This window comes from Lepisosteus oculatus, chromosome 6 (assembly GCF_040954835.1).
Source record: "Lepisosteus oculatus isolate fLepOcu1 chromosome 6, fLepOcu1.hap2, whole genome shotgun sequence".
Classification (NCBI taxonomy): domain Eukaryota; kingdom Metazoa; phylum Chordata; class Actinopteri; order Semionotiformes; family Lepisosteidae; genus Lepisosteus; species Lepisosteus oculatus.
This window is the reverse complement of record NC_090701.1, coordinates 27,579,579-27,599,352: the sequence shown is the minus strand read 5'-3', so window position 1 is coordinate 27,599,352 and position 19,774 is coordinate 27,579,579.

Genomic DNA, 19,774 nt, shown 5'->3' with positions numbered 1-19,774 from the left:
GAACAGTATACTGTAGTTCGGAAAGTGCAACATTAGAATCTAAAGAGGAAACCATTGCAAACCACTAACCCTTGTAATAAACACTAAAGCCTGAAGAGGGAGCAGCTTCTGTAAAAAGATAAAAATCTTCCTTAGACAAAAACAATCGTTATAGAAAAAAGTGAATTGGTACCACTCCTTCAAAAGCAGGAGTAAAAGCCCAAGAGTGCCCTGCAGCTGGAGTCTAAAGAGAAGCAACTGAACAGGTTCAGGAGATGAGAGACAAAAGAGATCTCCTGTGGAATCAGGCACATAGCAAAGTCCAAGTGACCAAGAAGAGAAAGGAAATCACTCTTTGTCCAGGAGAAAGAGCAAAGAAAAGTGGAGAGGAATGTATTAATGTGTTAGAGATTGGCTTGCAGTAAGGAGATGCAGAAAGAAGGCTAATCAAGATGGATCCCCCAAATCCCTATAGATATAGAAGATCCTAGTGTTTTCACTGAATAGAGGGGAACTCCTAAATAGACTTGACAAGGCTCTGAGTGTGTGCACATGAGGGTGGGTGGAGCAGCAAACAGTAAGAAATCCTTTGAAGAATGTGAAGGGAGTTTAGAGTTATGTAGGAGAATCCAGCATAAAGCCTCATAAAGCACAAAGTGTCAAAACATTTTTGGGCTGCAGTGGCAACCAAAACTGAAATCAATGGCAAAGTCACATTTATATTCCACAACTCAAAGATATGCCAGAAATCTGGATCGATAGACATTATGAACATCAACAACATTAAAAACATTGGAAATATTTTAAGGCAAATGTTTCTGCCAAATAAACACTGATCAGATAAACTAGTGGTTGTACTCTATGTTGCGGTTAGAAACGTGAACTAGGAATTAAGCTATTGATGCTTAAGAATGAACAAATTATGAGGAACAGAGAGAGTGATGATAAGACACTTTTTTCCTTCGGATGGGCATACTGAGAATGCTAATTCAGGGTTTTTTTGAAAGGGGAAATGGATACTGGACCAATCACAAAGCTCTGCTTTACTTTGTTGACTAAAAGAGAAGCAACAGTGATCGGAGTAGAGAGTGCTGAGTGGAGGTTGTTGCAGTTAGTTTAAGGTGAGAGGTGGGAGACAAAATGTGGAGAAAATCCAAAAGAGAGACTATCTAAAAAAAGTGGACAAAAGACGAATTAGGATGCAAAACTACAGGAGTATTTACAGTATGGGTGTGGGCAGGAGGCATATAAATTATTTCGGGAGAGCTGAATATATTGAGGTAAAAGATGGTCATTGGGAACGTGCAAAGCCAGCATGTCCCCAAAGATCTCTGCAAGAGCAGAAGCAATGAAGGAGGGGTCGGTTGGAGATGCAGAATAGGACTGCTAGCACATATCTGTTGTGCAACACTCAGGTATATGGTGTAATAGGGGCCCCTCTTATAAATAATACCTATAACTGTACTGTATAACTGAACTGCAAAGTGCTTTTGGATCTATCTGGTTGGAAAGCATTATATAAATGCAATCAATTTTTATTATAGGACAGAGTTGAGTTGAGCAATTGGATTAATCTTTCTTTTTCAACCATACAACAGCAGTTAAGGTCAACACTGTTAGTGCACCGAAACATTCATAATCCAGGGACTAGGGCAAATCACCCAAATACCCTGACCATCCTGATCAGATTGGCACTACCTGATCATAAACCCCTTCTCTGTAAATCCTGATTCTCAAGGCCATTATGATAACTAAATCTACTTCATGTTTTGCCTTCCCCAGTCCCAGAGTTAATTTCATCCAGTGCATTTGTGCACCACAGTAAACATAAATGTATTAATGTTAACTTTACGTGGAAAGGCAATGACAACAAAAGTATCCTCCTCCAATAGCTACATAGTGGTACAGGGCTCTAATTCAACAGGGTAACATTTCAAAATCCTCTTGAAATGCTTCTCTAGTGGAAGGCAGGTCTCCAAGCACAATCTCTGATGGAGTGGAAGACATTAAACTGGAATTGATCCTGTTGGTGGGGTTGTCAGAGCCTGTTTCAATTAACTCATAGATGGAGAGGCTGATCAAGGCTAATTATAAGTTCCAGCAATTAATGAGATGACCAGAGACTAATATTTATTTAGATTCAATTTACAGCAGATCAATGAGTGAAGTAGCCTCTTGATGATCTGGGCATCAATTTCTTTCCCATGCTATGAAGCTACAATGCAGACACAGGTCCAGCAGAGAGCAATAGTAACAACTGCACATGGAATTATAAAAGTAGCAGGGTGACTCTTTTGTTCCTTACTACAGAAATAAATAGAAAAATGTTAAAATCTCATGTTGTTCACCTTTAAAGGATGGCTAAGTCTTCTCACACTGGGACAGGCAGTCAGCTTAAAACCACTGCCTGAAAACCAGCTGTAAGTCCTTATAATCATGATACCTGACAGCTGGACTCCATCATGTTAAATCTGTGTTCCCCTGTAACAGGTGTGTATGTGGTAGCTGAAGAGAGGCAGAATACAGCACACCTGGGGCCTTTGTGGGAGAGCTGCAGAGAAAGCAACTGAACAAGGCGAAGGTACGAGCCACTGAACCTGAGAGCTGAGACACTAAGAGGAGAAGACCGGCCTTACAGAGACTTGACAATGAGCCAAAGAGCTGTCACAAGACAGTCAGGGCAGCTGCAGAGCAGCTAAAGAGTATTTTACTTGTCAGTTCCTTCTGCAGTTCCTTCTGCATTCATGCAGTTAAAAGTTTGTGGGAAACCAAATTATTTTTGTACAATAATAAAGGGCACTGCAGTCATTACTGTGATTATGCTAGTCAGCATGGTCTTTAACCATGCAGTTAGGCCATACAACTCATCACACATTTCAGTTTTTCACACTTCTCAGAACTTCTCATAATCTTTTACATTAGTTTTTTTTTTTTGCTTATTTCACAGAATCCAGTTCTCTTTCACTACCAAACTGTTTTTCTTCACTCGAGTCTTCAATACCTCTTCGGTCGCCCATCTTCCTCAGTAGCTCTGCCATTTGCAGTGAAAAGAGCAGTGCCTCCCTCCTCTGGGTGCCACCACCTCCTGTGAGCCCTGGTTCACTGTTGCCTCGACACCACATTACTGTACCACCGGCCTTTGAAAGTGGCCTACACATGCAAAACCTGTGACCTACCATAACACAGCATTCACTTTATCTCCTTAAGTTGCCTCACAGCCTGCTTAACCAGCCCAAACATTTTCTAGGTAGATTCCATTTTTATGAATTCCTAACACTCTCTCCCTTACAGCTGAATCCATTTGTTCAGAAATGCTCCTCCATAACACATATGGGCCTTTCTGTCAAAGTGACAGCTGTTTTGCTATCTTTATCCCTCTCTTCTTGCATAAAGATACAAACTAACCATCTTTCTATTTTATTAGGATCTAGCCTAATAGCTCTTTGCCCTTGTATGGGACAGCACTCACTCCTCAGAGTTCCCCCACACAGGCTTCCTTTTGTCCAGTTTAACACCGGTTATCATTTACTCTAAGCAGCCATCTTGGCTCAAGGCCCTATGGCTTGAGTTTGAGCTAATTAATCAGTATTTTAAATAAGACTCAAAAAGTCAACACTGACTCACGGTATCTTGACTGAGCAAGAACTGAAGAGTTCAATAAAGTTTTCCTCATTGTAACAATATTTTAAGAATGCTGTGAAGTAAATTCACAGTGGATGGGACTGATGCTCCCTATTTGGACTTACAGTATACTACCTGTTAGAAGTAATTTCTAAATTTTACTTGAATGCAGAGCTTGTAATTACTGCTGATGGACAAATAATCAGGAGAAGGAGTCCACTCTGTCTTAAACACATTCGCTTTACAAAAAATCATTTTTTAATACTTAATTTGTACATTTCCTGGGACTCCCGGTAACTGCCAGCTAAGACAGTGGCAGATTTAGAACACTCTTGCTCTACTTGCCTGCTTTATTAATAAAATAAAGTTTAATATAAGTTTAGGACTGTTTCTACGACTACTGTATAACCCATATTAGGCAAAATAGTTTCTTACATCATGGACTACAACTGCAGACCCCACATTTAACTGTAAAGTTCTTGCAGTGTCATTTTTGTATTATCATTATAACATTTATCATAACACCATTTCTGAGGCACTGCCTGAATGAAGTATATTATTTTGGGCTTATGTATGTGACTTTTTAATCTTGGTACTGGAACACAGAAGCCTTTTTTTGTTCTCACTCTGGCAACAAGGTGAGCAAGTCACTGTCTTGTTATTCTATTATAATATTGAGGTTCAGTTTAACAATTTTCTACCATATTTTCCATTTGATCATATTGTATTTGACATTTATTGCAGAATATTCTTGTTAATATGTCACATAGAAAAACAGTGTGTCTCATGGGCTGGGCTTGTTGTTTTATTGTCGGCCAGTAGAGCTATGTTTTATTATTTCTGTCCATTATTTCCATTGCTGATAAGCCTCCTATTGGAGTGCACTCCTGGATTTCTTCACAAAGCAGAATGTGACTCTATGAGTTGTTCTGGTAATGTGGAGGGAGGGATATATTGTTTTGTACATACAAAACAGACTAAACAGACAGCTGTACCCCCTGTCCGAAAATGAGTGTTCTTGTGTACTTGTGGGGGTGAATTTCAATCTTGGTTCAGAGGAACCGAAGCTGATGTCCTTGTGTCTTGGGTCTGGCAGTGAGGGTCATGGCTGAGGTGCAAGCTGCCATTTCTCTTGCAGCTTAGTGGGAATAATTTTGTCTTTGTTCTGATTCCTAGATTGAAGTTGTACTGAGTCTTTAAGTATTTGAGAGTTCACTGTTGAATTGCTGTGCTGCACAATCTGAGCTTTTGTTTTCAGCCTGAGCACTCCTCCATTCTCCTCTGCTTGTTACTGACGTGTTACATATATCCAGCTCCCACAGGGGGGCTTTACTGCTTTGCTGGGACATGTGTCTTGAATTCAGTCATCACAAAAATTAAATGTTTAGATCTTTCTATACAGCAGACAGGACCAAATCACTTTAGTTCATGAGATGTCTCTCAACCCTGCTGCTGTCCATATCTTTCAGAATAAACTCTATTAAGTTTTTTATCTTTCTTCTGCAGTGATAAAAAAAACAGCCTATGCATGCTGACACATCTACACACAGCTACCTACTTGATCTACTGGTTTAGATGCAGAGGAGGCATCTGATCACCTGGAATTAGTGATGGTAAACCACTTTGGTTTTGGCCATACTCCGTACTCTGTATGATAGTCCCACTGCTTGTGTTCAGACTGGATCATTGATGTCCCATTGACATGTATTCTTTCATTAGAAACACTAGCACATTTTGCTAGACAAGGTATCAACATCACTCCCTTTGATGGAGGCCCAGACATTCCATTACATTCTGTGCTGATGATATTCTCCCATCAATTATCTGACAACATCACAAAGCTCCAAAGCTCTGTTAATGTTGGACTTTCATATATGGATATTTAGGTCCATGGTTGGATTCCAGAAAATCATCCTCAGAGCTAAATTGAGGAAGCATTAAGCCAATTAGGCTCCATGATCTTTTTGTTTCTGTTCCTGTGGTTAACTCTCTCACTTGGAATAAGCCCAATAATAGCAGAGTCACATTAACAATCCCTGGACATTTCATAGGCCTTTACCAGTTTAGAATAAGTTCTTGTTCATATTCTTGATCACAATGGCCTGTGTGCATGTCAGGATCTGAAAAAGAGTAAAGAGTTTTTATATGTTATGTATCTGAGGCTCCCCTCATCCTTTTGTGCCTCTGGGGTGTCATGCAGCACTCAGAAACCAATTCCTAAAACAATTAAACATTTCTACAAAGGTTTTTTTAAGAATAAGTAAAGGTTTATTCCATTCCATTACAAGGTTTATTTCTTTTATTCCAAAAGAAAAGAAATGAAACAACGTTTCGGCTGTGGAGTTTTCTTCTCGTTTCAGCATGGAATAAACCTTGACTTGTTCCTTTGCAGCCTACATATGCTGATGCAGCTGCCTACTTGAACTAAGTTCTTTTTTATATTCCATTTAGATTACTTTTTTCTTTGATCTAAAATTAGTCCACTCCTATTTATCATTATATGAAGGGAAAATTATTGTTGTACTCCTGTTTGGGATGCAGTCTAGTACGACACTTTTCCCCCCTAAAAACATTTAACAAATTAATCAATTTTATGTGGATTTAATTCACGCAACATAATACCAACAGTCCAAGTTGAATATAGCTCCCAGCCCCTTCTGTCGTACATGTGCTCAGGGTTACCTAGTTCCTGGCTACAGAACATGTTTTGGGAGTGCTACCAGATGTCACTGGTGTGGCTATGCCACCGATCTCTCCACTTGCACCTTCTCTCTGAGGTATGCTATATGCTCAATTTCCCACAAAACTAACTGCAAACAAAATATCTGTGTTCTGCATTTTGGTGCAGATTGAAAATGAAAATTGGCAGTTATGTTCCTTCGGCTGGCCCACCCATCAAGCCATTCAACATGCTGTAAGATTCTCATTGTCATACAATAAGACTAGCATTGCATCCCTTACTGACGTCACTGCAAGACTGCAAGCACCTGGCTAGCCACATACTGTCCATCAGAGATTTGCTATGAGCCAACGGATCCCACTTCTGCCCCCAAAAACATTGGTTGCTATTTCCAATCTTCAGTTTGGGGAATTCTGGTCACAACTAAAAAGTGGAATGATCCTGGCTCAAGTTCTCAATGTATGGATTCCAAAACGTGCAGCGAGTGATTGTACATTGTGATTTGTAGGAGCCACAATCAAATGTTTTAGTGTACAATGCACAAAAGTACCGATAACGAATGTCAGCAGTGCACTCCAAAAATCATCCTCAGAGCTTAAACCAAAACCTGTTTTGTCCAAAACCAAGACAGGATCTGGATCGGCATCAGACTGTACACAGTGCTGAAAAGAAATTGGTCATTCCAGACAGATTGCCACAGAACCAGTCCACAGAAAGTATTCATTGTTCTTAAAGCCTATAGAAACCTATGCCCTCAGGGAGCGGACATGGGGTGCCCTGGTGCTAGGCGGGTCTCAGGACATCCGAACGTCAATGCTGAGCGAGGACGGAGTGCAAGACCCGGAAATATATAGCCCAAGGGAAAGAGAGGGACAGGAAGGACAGCAGACTGGAAACTAGGGACAAGACAGAGAAGGAGCGCCCTCTGGCTGCAGAGGGCGTGACACTTATATCTTCCTAAGCTGCTGTAGTGTGCTGTCAGTACAATACAAGATGGCAGCAGTAGAATGTATCACTGTGTTACTGTACACTAATGTGTACTGTGTTCAGCCTGTGAAGATGAACGGCCTGTATAGCGAAGGTCTAGAGAAATAGAATATAGCAGGACTGCTCTTTTCTGTAGGACTACCACAACTAGTCTTTGTTGGTCCCCGTTCAAGTGTTGGACTGTATACAGATCACAGTACTGTACTTGAGCAGCATAAGGTGTCAGTATGATTATACATTGCTTTTTACTTTGCTAAGACAGAGGACAGGCTTTTATCACAGCCACTCCCAATGGACTCCTTTGCCGAGCACAGCTCTCATCTCTCACCCATAAAACACTGAATGAAACTGATTGCCTCAGCAGAGCTACAAGGGTAAAAAATCAAAATATCAATACACTCCTATAGCATTAAGGAAAATGCCTAAATCTTAAGTATTCTTTTCAATAACCCTCATCCACTTACACTTGGCACAGAACCCATACAAGGTTTAACATGTACATTAAGGAAACCATATATTTTCTGTTTTCATATGCATTTATTTATTTAATTACTCAAAAAGTACGTACCAGATGATCACATCACGGAGACAGTCAGTATCTAAGTCTGTGCATTAGGGGATCCGACAAGATACTGTATATTTAAAGTGAAGTAAAGGATAAAAAGGTAAAATTGCAAAAACTTCAGTTGTGCCATCAACAAAACCTCTGTTCAGACAGCTTAATGTCCATCCATCCTCCATGGGTGACTTTACATGCTTTCAACTGGAGAAGAATCACATTGGAAGATCACTTCATTTACTGACACAAGAATCACTCAGCATCTCTACTGCACCCTCAGCAAAACAAATACATCATTCTCATACCCTGGCTTTCCATATCGCCACCCATGTGGGTGTGAAAGAGACCCAGTGAACAAGGTACTGTGATAACTTCCCTGTTAGGGATTCATTTCTAAATCAGTATTATCATGTTCCAGCTCAATAAAGCTTCAGGAAAATGTGGGGAAAATGTTGGAACACAAAAATACAAAAATACAAAGCAGATCTGTAGTAAAAGTGGGAACTTCCCAATTTAAATTTATAGGAATAAAGAAGAGTAGGGAGTAGAGTAGTTTATTGCCATATGTAAATGCACATTGGAACTCTTGATAGCACTGATCTCTCAGCACATACACAGTACAACAGACAACACCACACAAGATAGAAGACAATGGGAGAAAAAGATGTTCAGCTCATCTGGTAGGAATACAGCTGGTGTTGCCTTAATAGTTTGCAATAGCCAGTTATTGTTTTGTTTTTAGTAATGTCCCCCGATCTCCTTTAATGAAGCACCCAAGAGAGACAGGGAGAGATAGAGAGAACGAGGGATGGGCTCACATATCAGAGCCCCTTGCTTATTCCCTTCGACGCCACACAGTCACAAAATTCCATTGAAGGACGTCAGAAAAAGAGAGAGAAACTGCAAGAGAAAAGTGTTTTGAAAAGGTGTTTCATACATGGCTCCCAACGGCCTTGTCAATCTTCCGCAGAGGAGAAGCAGGACAGACAGCTACAGTAGGCTGTCAGAGTCAAAGGGGTGTGAGACTCTCATTAACAGTGAAGGAGCTCACCCTCACTCTTCATTGTGCCGATTAGTATTGACTGTGCTCACAAAACCTCCCCGCTTGTTTGTATGAACTGGAGAATCTGTTTTTACTTCTATGTGCTGTGACCAGCCTGGGAAAAAGAGTACTCTTTTATCTAACTCCCCAGGCCCTGTGACATCCTTCTGTTGTCCACCCCTCACAGCACACTGTTCAGGGAGAACTCTTCTATGTACTGATCCCTTACTTTCCTGAAAAATCAGTTTGTACAGTATTTTGGTCAGGCACCTCTGACTTTAGAGCAGCTCATTTGCCAGTCTCTTCCTAAGGAGCAGAATCATAGTCTCTCTTTAGGCTGCTTTTTTATTATAGTGTTTCGCTAATTCCGCATGTGCCTTTCAAGACCACTCACTTCCAAGTTGAATTCCACACCCTCATCTTTGTGATCGTCTTTTACATAGGGAGCTAGGGTGTGTCTATCTCAACAAAATACTTCTGTTGCTATGTATTCAAATTTTAGTCAAAATATTGTCAAAAGGTACTCAGACCTTCCAGTAACATTAAAGGAGCTCAATTGAGTCCAAAATTAAAACTCTGTCATATGCTGTACCCTTCCCTTCAACCAGGGATATTTCCAGACTAGATGCCTGCCTACACAAGAACAGTATCCCTAGACAAAAATACGTATTTCCACTTTCTTTTTTTCAAACTCCTCTTTCAAATTTTGTTTCCTGCGTCCATAAATACTTAACTCTACATGGGGAGAATTCCAAGTGCACTTGTCCACTCAATACTTGCATGGACACACGTAATTAATTTGCATGGTGAAACTTCATGGGGTCACAAGCACATTTTTCTCCTGGCACTGTATTTTTTATGTACTTCTCAGTATATAAACTCATATGTGTATACACACCTTTTTACCCCAGTGACACAATTGATGGCCTGGAGTTACAATATATTTCATATATATATTCATAACACTTAAAAGAATGTATGGCAGCCCCCCCTGTTTAAAAATCCAAATCAAAAGTTTAAACTAGAAATTAACCCCATTAATGTAATAATCATTGTGTTGAAACGCACTCCAGTAGCTGGGATGAAAAGTACCATAGAGCTGGACTGTTGCTGCCCTGTACCAGCTGATTGACATGAGCTGTCTGTGAATGAAGAGGTTAATCAGATTGGGCAGGTTCATATGATTGGGCTCTCTGAGGTGACGAAATAAAACTGATGTAGTGGGGAGAGAGAGATAAGAGAAGAAAAAAATGGTTGGCTTGGGAGAGGAAATCTGAATGATGGCTCTAGGAGAATTATTATTGATGATTCAGGGAATGTAAATTATTAATAAGGAGCGAAAGCATCTTTGAATGTGTCTTTGACATTCGATCTTCCATGCTGGGGAGAAGGAGGAGGAGGAGGTAGTAGAGCAGGAGGCAGGAATAATTTTAAGATCGATGGAGATGCTGAGAGGACATGCAGTCTCACAGAGGGGGGGTCTGAGAGAGGCAGAACAGGGGGCACACTCAATGACTCTGTTCTCCTGATACAGCTGCTATAAGTCAGCACCCAATACAGGTGCATTACCCCCACTAAATTTATTTTCGTTCTTAAAAAAATATTCAATACTGTGATAAGGCTGTGATCACCTAACATGTTGGCTTAATCTCTGAATATTGGCAAAGAACAAAAAAAACAGGAATATTCTGATTTGAACCTATCTCTCAACACTGCAAATGATCAATATTAGTGGTGTTTTAAAAGGTCTGAACCCCCTTGTGGGATGAGCAATTTGTGCTTTTCTCTACTTGCATTACCTATTGTAAGTACACCTTCTCTTAATCATAGAACAGCACTCATATGAGAAGGAGGAACGTCTTCTACTCCTTCCACTCCTCATACATCTCTTTTTTGTAACTCCTGCATTACCCATGCACCTTTTCACTTTTCAAGTTCTGGAGCTCGGTTTTGGCCAATAAAAAGCCAAAAGAAATCTCTTGATTCTTGAAGTGTGGAGGTCTCCCAACGTGTCCCTGCCACCTTCTTTGTGAAACTGAATTGCAACTCTTGCCTGGTTCTGAGAAGGCCCCTGCCTCCACGGTGACAGTGACGGTGAGCTTCAGCGACAGCTGATTGAGCTGAAATGGACTCCCAGTGACAGCAGTCCAGTCAAAGTAACACAGAACAGGTCACTGCTACTTCAACCGGCTTTTAGTACATCCACATGAAACATTCAGACTGGGAGAGCTGGAGAGAAGACAGGAAAGAAATGAGGAGCAGACAAGAGACCACAGGACAGCTGGTGGAAGAGGGAGATAGACTATGCAAACATACCCTCAGAAACCAACCCCCTCCCTTTCCTTCACTTTGTCCTCCTTTTCTTCTTCTCCCTCTCCCAGGCTCCTTCCCTCCTCCCTCTCTGCCGTTACCTGAAAATGGCTAATGTGACTAAAAAAGTGGAAGATTTCAAGTCACGTCGCCATCACACAGTAGTCGAGCTGACTTGAAGGCTGCCATGTCGATGTGAAGAGTGCAGAAACAGGCTGCCAGGGCAGCTCAGCCCGACCACTGATCACAGGACTCCATGTTTCAGGGCCTGTTGGCTCTCTCCACAGCCTACCTGTCATCACACTGACACTAAAAGTATATAAAGATCATGTTTGGACCCAAAGAGAAAGTTGAGTGGGGTGTATGCGTTACATCTGTCAGAAATGTCACAGAGTAAGTATGGAGGCCTCTGCCTCTACCCACTTTATTTCCATTACTTTATTGTCCAGCAGAACTGAAAAATGTCACTAATGAAGGGCACATTCTGAAGAGCATCTTTTAAGCCCCCAGTAACTCATCGCCTGCAACACGGAGTTTACTCCGGACACCCACAACATCTTTGCGTAAAATCTTGCCTCTTGTTCTTGGTCATGAATTCAATCACCCTTAAGTTCCATTCTTGACTCTGGTTCCTGGTCTCTACAGTTAAGATGACCTGTACTAAAATACAACCTTCTTGAATGATGCTGTAAAACCATTTTTAAAACATTGCTTCATTTCCAACCTTACAGAGAGGATGTGATACACCATTGAATCCCTCTATAGCGCCTATCCTGGGCAGACAGGCCCTGGAATGTGAAGCCAGGGTTAATTGTGTTGCACCATTTACTGCACATTAACTGGCTAGACAGTTTGTTACTACCTTAGCACAGGGTCAATCGTACATGTCCGTTTACATTAGAGTGAGCACCGTAACACCATAAAATGACTGGATCTCTTGTACATATGAACTGGTAATGGTATGAAGAGTGTACCTGCTACTATAAAAGAAGAGCCATGTGGACACTTTAGCTCATTTTAACTGAGATTAATGGAAGGTTGGTGGCTGTTCAGCCGTTAGTGAGGGCAACCTGGACACTCTGGGATCCGCTAATATTAAAGGAACCCCCCCGTGTTTAGCAAGAGGGTCACTTGTAATGTGCAGCTCTTGCAACAAGAAATCGTGTATTAATTCTATTGCTGAGATGTGTTTAATAAAAGCTTGCCTTGACCGACCCCTTTCATCCAATGTCATTCACAAACCATAAATCCTTTTACCTTTTAGTGTCTTTCCACAATTATCTTGTTAACGTCTGAATAAATATCGGAGTAATTATAATCATACATGGGGTAGTGTTCTAGGAGCTCAGAGATATAGTAACACCTCATACTGTATTTGAACTGAGCCCATATCCTGAGGCTTAAAACTATTTCTTATTTTTATCTGCAACTTGGTTTGTCCTGAGCTTTCCTCATGCCTTTTAAGTAAAGTGGAAAGCGATTTCTCCATTGAAAAGGTGTTTTATATGGAACAGAAGGCCACTGAGCTCCTTGTATTAGAATAAGCAGATTCCTGTTCACCCCCAAAGTCATGGCAGAGGGGAGGCTTAGCAGATCTGAATATGAATTCACCCAGCAACTGACCAGAGAGTTGATATCGATCGACACATTCAGCTCAAAACCAAAACAAAAGGGTTTATCGCTGTCACAGGAGACAAGAAGAAGAGAAGAACACTTCCACAGCACTTTATGGCCATTGTGACATGCATGTTGGAGTGACGTATCAGAATCTTTAAAATTGGGGGCCCAGGACAACAGACACAGACAATTACACAGCAGTAAAGTTAAAGGCACCAGTGCTTTATTATTTCACAGTGAGGATAAATTAAAATAGCCACCAGAGACCAAAAGAAAATCAATTAAAAGCCCAGCTCCTTTTTGACCAGCCATCTACCCAAAGTCCTGGCAGTGAAGCAACTTTCCAGCATAAAAACAAACCAGCCTCGCTCCAAGATTCTCCTCCAAACTCCAGTCTCCCTCCGAGACAAAGAAAAACTAAAGACCCTTAGTCTATCATTACCTTCTCCCATCCCTATGGTGAGTGATCTCTGCAGAGGATCTGCCCTTTGTTCTCTCTTGCAGAGTGACCAACAGACTGACTCAGAAAACCTCCACTTCCTGCTTTTTGAACAGTCACCTGACAAACTGCCTTCCTATAAAGGGTCAGGTGACTGGGCTCATTCCCTAGGATGTCTAGGGAATTTGGTCGAGACGAGACCGCCATGTTGTCTGAGCCAGCTGTGCCCTTACTCCATATTTCAGTTCACATTCCTCTCTATCCTGTTTTCAATAAATTCGAATGTTTTGTTTTAAATGTTCGGTCTGATTGTTTTGAGTCACTATGGGGTTCCCAGCTCCAATGGACGAGGACCACAGCGCAGTGTACATTCTAGATCTTTCTAGATAGATACAAGTATTCAAAATCCTCAGATGTTTGACTTCTTCAGAATCAACAGTGAAACACAAACCAGGAGGACTCGCATGAAAACTATATGAAAAGGTGTATAAAACCGAATAGGAAGCATGTCTTTACCTAAACCGTTTTTACCATGGAACTACTGTAGCTGCCTAGCTGTCATGTTGAAGCTGATACCCTGGCTTCTTTCACGAAACAGCAGGATGAGATCCTTAAATCAATAAGATGGACTAGATGGGCCAAACAGCCTCCTCTCAGCTGTAACTTTTCTTATTCTTCTTGCTCGTCTGATTTGGGTTCAGTTGGCAGGTATATCCTTAAAGGGAAATAATTATTTCCTCTACATGTCTATACATAAATAAATAATATATTTATATATTTATAAATACAGATAGTTTTTTTTACATGTTCAATATTTAACACAGAACACTGTGGACAAGAGCAAAATCACAATAAATATTCATTTTTAGATGTAGGGTGAAACAATTGAAACAATTATTGTGATATGCAAAGAAACAAGTAATAGGTTTATTCCATGCTGAAAAAAAGAAGAAAGAGATTACAATGTTTCGGTCATGGAGCCTTCTTCAAATGTGAGAGAGACAGGGCAGTAGGCAAAGGTAAAGTAGCGGGAGAACAAAGGTTGGGAGGGAGGAGGAGTGAGAGGCGGGAGCAGGGGACAGAAAGAGAGGCCAATCAAGAGGTGTGAAGTCAGAATGGGTGCAGAGAGGTCTGAGAAGAAATTTCCATTGAATGGAGAGAAAATTTAAGAGAACATTAGTCTGTCGTTAAGAGAAGGGAGAATGTAAGATCCTAGCTGCAGAATAATTTTGGTTTAGGTGGTCTTTCTGATGTATGAGTTCTGAAAACCGTCTTTGAGAACACAGACGGAGAGATTAGAGTGGTCGTGGCTGTCAGAGGTGAAATGAGAAACAATGGGCTTGGAGAGATCTTTAATCTTCACAGCCCTGACGTGTTCTCTGAAGCGGTCTCCGAGTCTCCTTCCTGTTTCTCCAATGTAGATGGCTGGGCATTTACTGCAAGAGATGCAGTAAAAAAGGTTGCTGGAGGTACAAGATGCTGTCTGGGTGATCCGGAATTGTACTGAGGGGCCTTGAATGAGTGTGGTGGTGGATGTGTACTTGCAGGTGATACAGCAAGTGTACCAGCAAGATACCACCGAAAACAAAATTATTCTGCAGCTAGGATCACACATTCTCCCTTCTCTTAACGACAGACTACTGTTCTTTTAAATTTTCTCCATTCATTGGAAATTTCATTTCACACCTCTCTGCACCCATTCTGACTTCACACCTCTTGATTGGCCTCTCTTTCTGTCCCCTGCTCTCGCCTCTCACTCCTCCTCCCTCCCAACCTTTGTTCTCCCGCTACTCCCGCTAATCAAACTCTGCCATTCGGAATGCATCATATGTCATATTAGTATTGAATGGTGACCTCCAAAACATCTTCTGACAAACACAGAAATAACCCAATTCAAGTTTTTTTGTGTCGAATTTAGAGTCGCCACAAAAAGTGGCTATAGGAAGACACATACTGACGCAATCTGATGTGTCCTGTCCCACATAGATTCCCTCGATAAGCAAAATGCAATTGAAGCTGGTGCCATAAATTAATACACAGCAATCAATTTAATCCTGGGTCCTGTGTCCTTGAGTGTTAACTACAGTATATTTACCTTTAACTAGATTGCTAGGTTAGATGGATATAAACATATATCAGAATAAATAAGACTGATGCGTACTGTAAATAAAATATTGCTATAACAATTAATTTGGATAATACATTCTACAGTTTGATTTAATGGGAGCTAGGGAATAACATCTTAAAACGATCTTGATCCACTTCAAAACTCAAACAGCTTAATAGTTTTAAGAAGGGTTATGTCTTAATACTTTAGAGCATAACATATACCCTTTGATTCAATTAATTTAGCACTGTGTATTAAGATAGCTGCCACATAGACAATTTAGTTACTGTACTTGTCATTTTTAAAGATGATTAATATCCATAAATGCGATTACCCAGACACGACATCGGAACTAATTAAACTTTAGAGTTTATTCAGAATTAAATCACTTAATTCCTTCCACGCACTGGTGCTGGAAGAAACCCCTGAGCATCAGTATGACTAATAATCCAAAACAGCCCAGTCACCCCAGACAGGTTCACCAGAGCTGCCGCGTGGGATATTTTGCCTTCTTCGATGTCTGTCAAACTATTGAAGCAATTTCTCACTTCTCCGCAGATCCCTCCGTGCAGTGAGCCAAATCTACCTCCATACAGTTAAAGACAGAATCCACCTTTATTCTCTGCCGTATGTGTCACTTACAGTATTAATAAGGCTCACATCTGTGAGAATCAGGACAAAGGCAAAACACACGATTTTCTTCATGCAGTAATATTAACTAATATTAATTGATTTGTATATTATGATGTGCGACAGCCTCTGGTCCAGGACCTCACATGTTAAGGGTATCTAAACAGTATTAAACAATCCAGGACATTAAACCCAAGACTAATTCATAAATGCAGAGTATTGCTGCCTATTGATTTATGACACCAGTTTTGTTTCCAGACCAAAGTGTTTCTACATGGATGTTTTATCCATGTAGAATAGGCACATAGACAGATGTGATGCATCAGAACTCTTCAGACATGTCTTTGTAATGAAAGACTGTGTGTTTTGGGCATTCTAAATTGCAGTGTGGCATATCCTTATTTATATTTATATTTATATTTATATTTATATTTAAACCAAACAAAATCTTAATCAACAGATTTGAGAAGACACACAATGATCCAAATACTCACAGAAGTACCAGCAAGTAATACTAAGCCAAGACACGAGCAGAGGGCGCACTGAAAGTCAGACACAATTTTTCCTCTTTTTATGGATGGATACATTTATTAATGTAAATCCGAAGGTAAACGTATCCAATCTAACTTTAGTTCTCATTCAGCTCTCAAAGATCAGACAACAGAGGACTATTTACTCTAGATCAAATAAGCATGAGGGCTGAGAGGATATACGACACTTTCAAATAGCGAGAGTGGCTCGTTTAAGCTGATGAATTTATGTGGGGTTAATGCAGTCTGTGTTAAATAAACTCCTAGCCACCCTGCCCCCCTGTCCCCTCACTTGTTTAGAAACCATAAATCTGCGAGATTATCGAGCGTGGCCAGGAGCTAGTGGCCTGTTGAAAATGCTTCAGTCTTCATCACATCCAGATGGGCTCATCGCCGGGGAATCTATCAGGGAAAGTGATGGGGCTGCCCCTCTGATAAATGGCAGGCTGGCGATCAATCCATCCTGCCTGGCAATGGGTACAGGAGTGAGCGTGTGAGTGCGTGTGTGTAGGGCTTGTGAGTGCTTGTATCACGGTGGGGGTGCAGGATGACATTGTGATGAAGGGCCTCTGTTGGTCTTCCTGTTGATTTTCAGCAATTTCTGGCTCTTCGTCCTACATATTCATTCCCAAGGGGGCAACACAGAGGAGTAGTGGTTTGCATTGTTGCCTGTCAGTGCTGGGGCCTTGGGTACAATTCCAGACCCTGGTTGCTATCTACTTGGAGTTTGTATGCTTTCTTTCTGTTTGTGTGAGTTTTCTCCAGGCCCTAGAGTACAAATACATACTGATGGGATCATTGCTTTTTGGGAAAATTGGCCCTTATGTGAGAGCGTGTGCCCTTTGATAGACTGGTGTCCCATCCAGGGTGTATCCTGTCTTGCACTAGTTGTATGCTATGATAAGCTCCAGCGTCCCTGTGACCCTGTGTGGACAGATGGATATTCATTCTTTCTTTTCTTACTTTTTCTAGCATTGATACTTCCAATACTTGTTTATACTTGTGTATAGACAGTTATCTTTTTGCAATGCATTTGTATATTACCCAATGTTGTGGATTCACCACATTTTCCTTGTTATTTGTCTGTTCTATTATTTCATCTCGAGCTACAGCCCCTGACTCACCTCTGGTTTAAATGGAGTCTTGCCTGTTCATCAGGGAATCTTAGGGTATTTAACCTACAGTATTTCATGGTGCAGTAGTCAGTCAGTCAGACAGTTCACCTGGATTTACTTCAGTAATTACACATTTGTTTTACACTTTATTTTGGTCTCCTGCATATTTTGTGTGACTTCTGTGGCCACCCCTGAACTTCCATAAGACAGTTTACTCACCGCATGTTTGTGCTAGGTGTTGTATCAACGTGTGTGGGCATCACACCACCCAGCCTTCACAGGTGAAATGTAATAGTCCAGTTTTCCCAAAACACCTCTATATTATTTAACCTGCTTTTGCAGGAAGCATTTGTGTCAGGCCCTACTGACAGCAGCTTCCAGATGATGTTGTGTTTGTGGTTTCTGTTTTGCTCTTAGCTGTATGTGGCATTTATCAGAGCTACTTGTTTTTAATATGGAAGAACTTTGGAGCAAAGTCAACCCAGGCAATCTAACCTCTCCAGGCAGCAATGCAGTGACTTGTGTTTCCTGGCTTTCCAGCTCTCTGTCTAGCTGATCTGACCAGTAGCTCAAGCTGGCCCAGAGCAGGCAGAGGAGAAGCAGCTTCTACTAGACACATTATAGACAGTCCATTACAAACTGCCCTCTAGTCGTCTCATGACACGGATATGTTTTAGCACCTCTCCTCCTCTCCTGTTTCATCTGATATTACCTTCAGTCAATTACAAATTCATCTCAGAAAAGGCCTATTTATTTTCTACCTTGCATGGTATCAGGCCTATTAAAGATAAAGGTTTTAACAGAAGAGAGGCTGTTTGTCCCAGTCAGTGGCTGTTTGCCAGTGCGATGAAAGCACACTACTCACACAGCCTCAGTCGGATGAGTCCCCCGAGACGTGCAATTGAGGTGACAGGACCAAAATGAAAAAAGAGACGGAGGGGAGGGTGGAGGAGGATTGTGAAGGGAAGTGTGTACTGTGGGGTGGGGAGTCGAGGAGATTTGAATTTTTAATTTTAATTTGGGGCTATAAACCTGAAGGTTTTGTCAGTTGAGGCCGCAGTTAAATTGTGTGGTGCTCATTTGTGCCTCTCTGGTGTGAATAATCACCAGTGCTGTAGTGGTGGCTGAAGGCTGAGGGCCTCCAGGAATTGTGGGATGGGTTACCTACCCATTCAGATGCACGCAGGACTTAGTAACTCAAGGCCTCTGCTAGTTCAGTGCAGAGTCCATCTGGGGCAGCCAATCAAGCAGTTATAGCTGGGATTTTGAAGGATATTTCACAAAGCAGGTGATTTCTCTTGGAGTGGCAAATAAAAACAAACAGTTGATGTGCCAAGTTTTGTCATGCACAGACAGAAGCCAGACTGGCTTCTTATAACAACTTATCACATGCAAACAAATGGAGCTAATACTAACCTCTTGGAAATAAAGAGATGGCTGTTGAAAAGGCTCGGTCAAGTAGCCTACAATGGGAATAGCTAAGGTAGATCAATCATTATTAAGATCTAACCCTGCTACTTCACCTCGCTATAGAGGGTAATTTACTTGTCACTGTCATCTCTAATGCTCCCTACAGGAGAGAGGAAAAGTTTGAGAGGATGTTCAAACAGGTGTTAGACCAGAACATTGAACCAAGCTCAGCATCACAGAAACAACAAGGAATTGGGATTTACAAACAATAAATTCCACACCATGGCTGTGAATCTCTGTGAATCATGCACCTCTATTGGCGCATGCAACAACTTCTGTTCCAATGACCCCTTCATATCTTCATGCTGTGACTTCAGGTGTAAAATATTGTGAAATTTAAGAAAATCCTCAGCTCGCACAGGGATTTTCCTCTCTGCTAAAACAGCAAATAGTGTAAAGATTAAGATAAAATTAATCTTGACTTTATTACTTTCTGGGATTGTCGATTTTCCCTCAGACAGTTCCATAGCCGAGATAGTACACTAACGAACCAACTATCAGAAAGTAGTATGTTCTATAGAAGTGACCCATTCCACCTAAAGAATAGGATACCCATATATATTCAATGTTTCCTGAAGACTGTAAAGTAGGATCAGACCCATCTTACTCCTTTGCTGATCTTTATGAAAACAGGCACAAGAGCCCTGATTGTTGGTGAGCATGTTTCTGGTGGAGTAGACAATGAAAG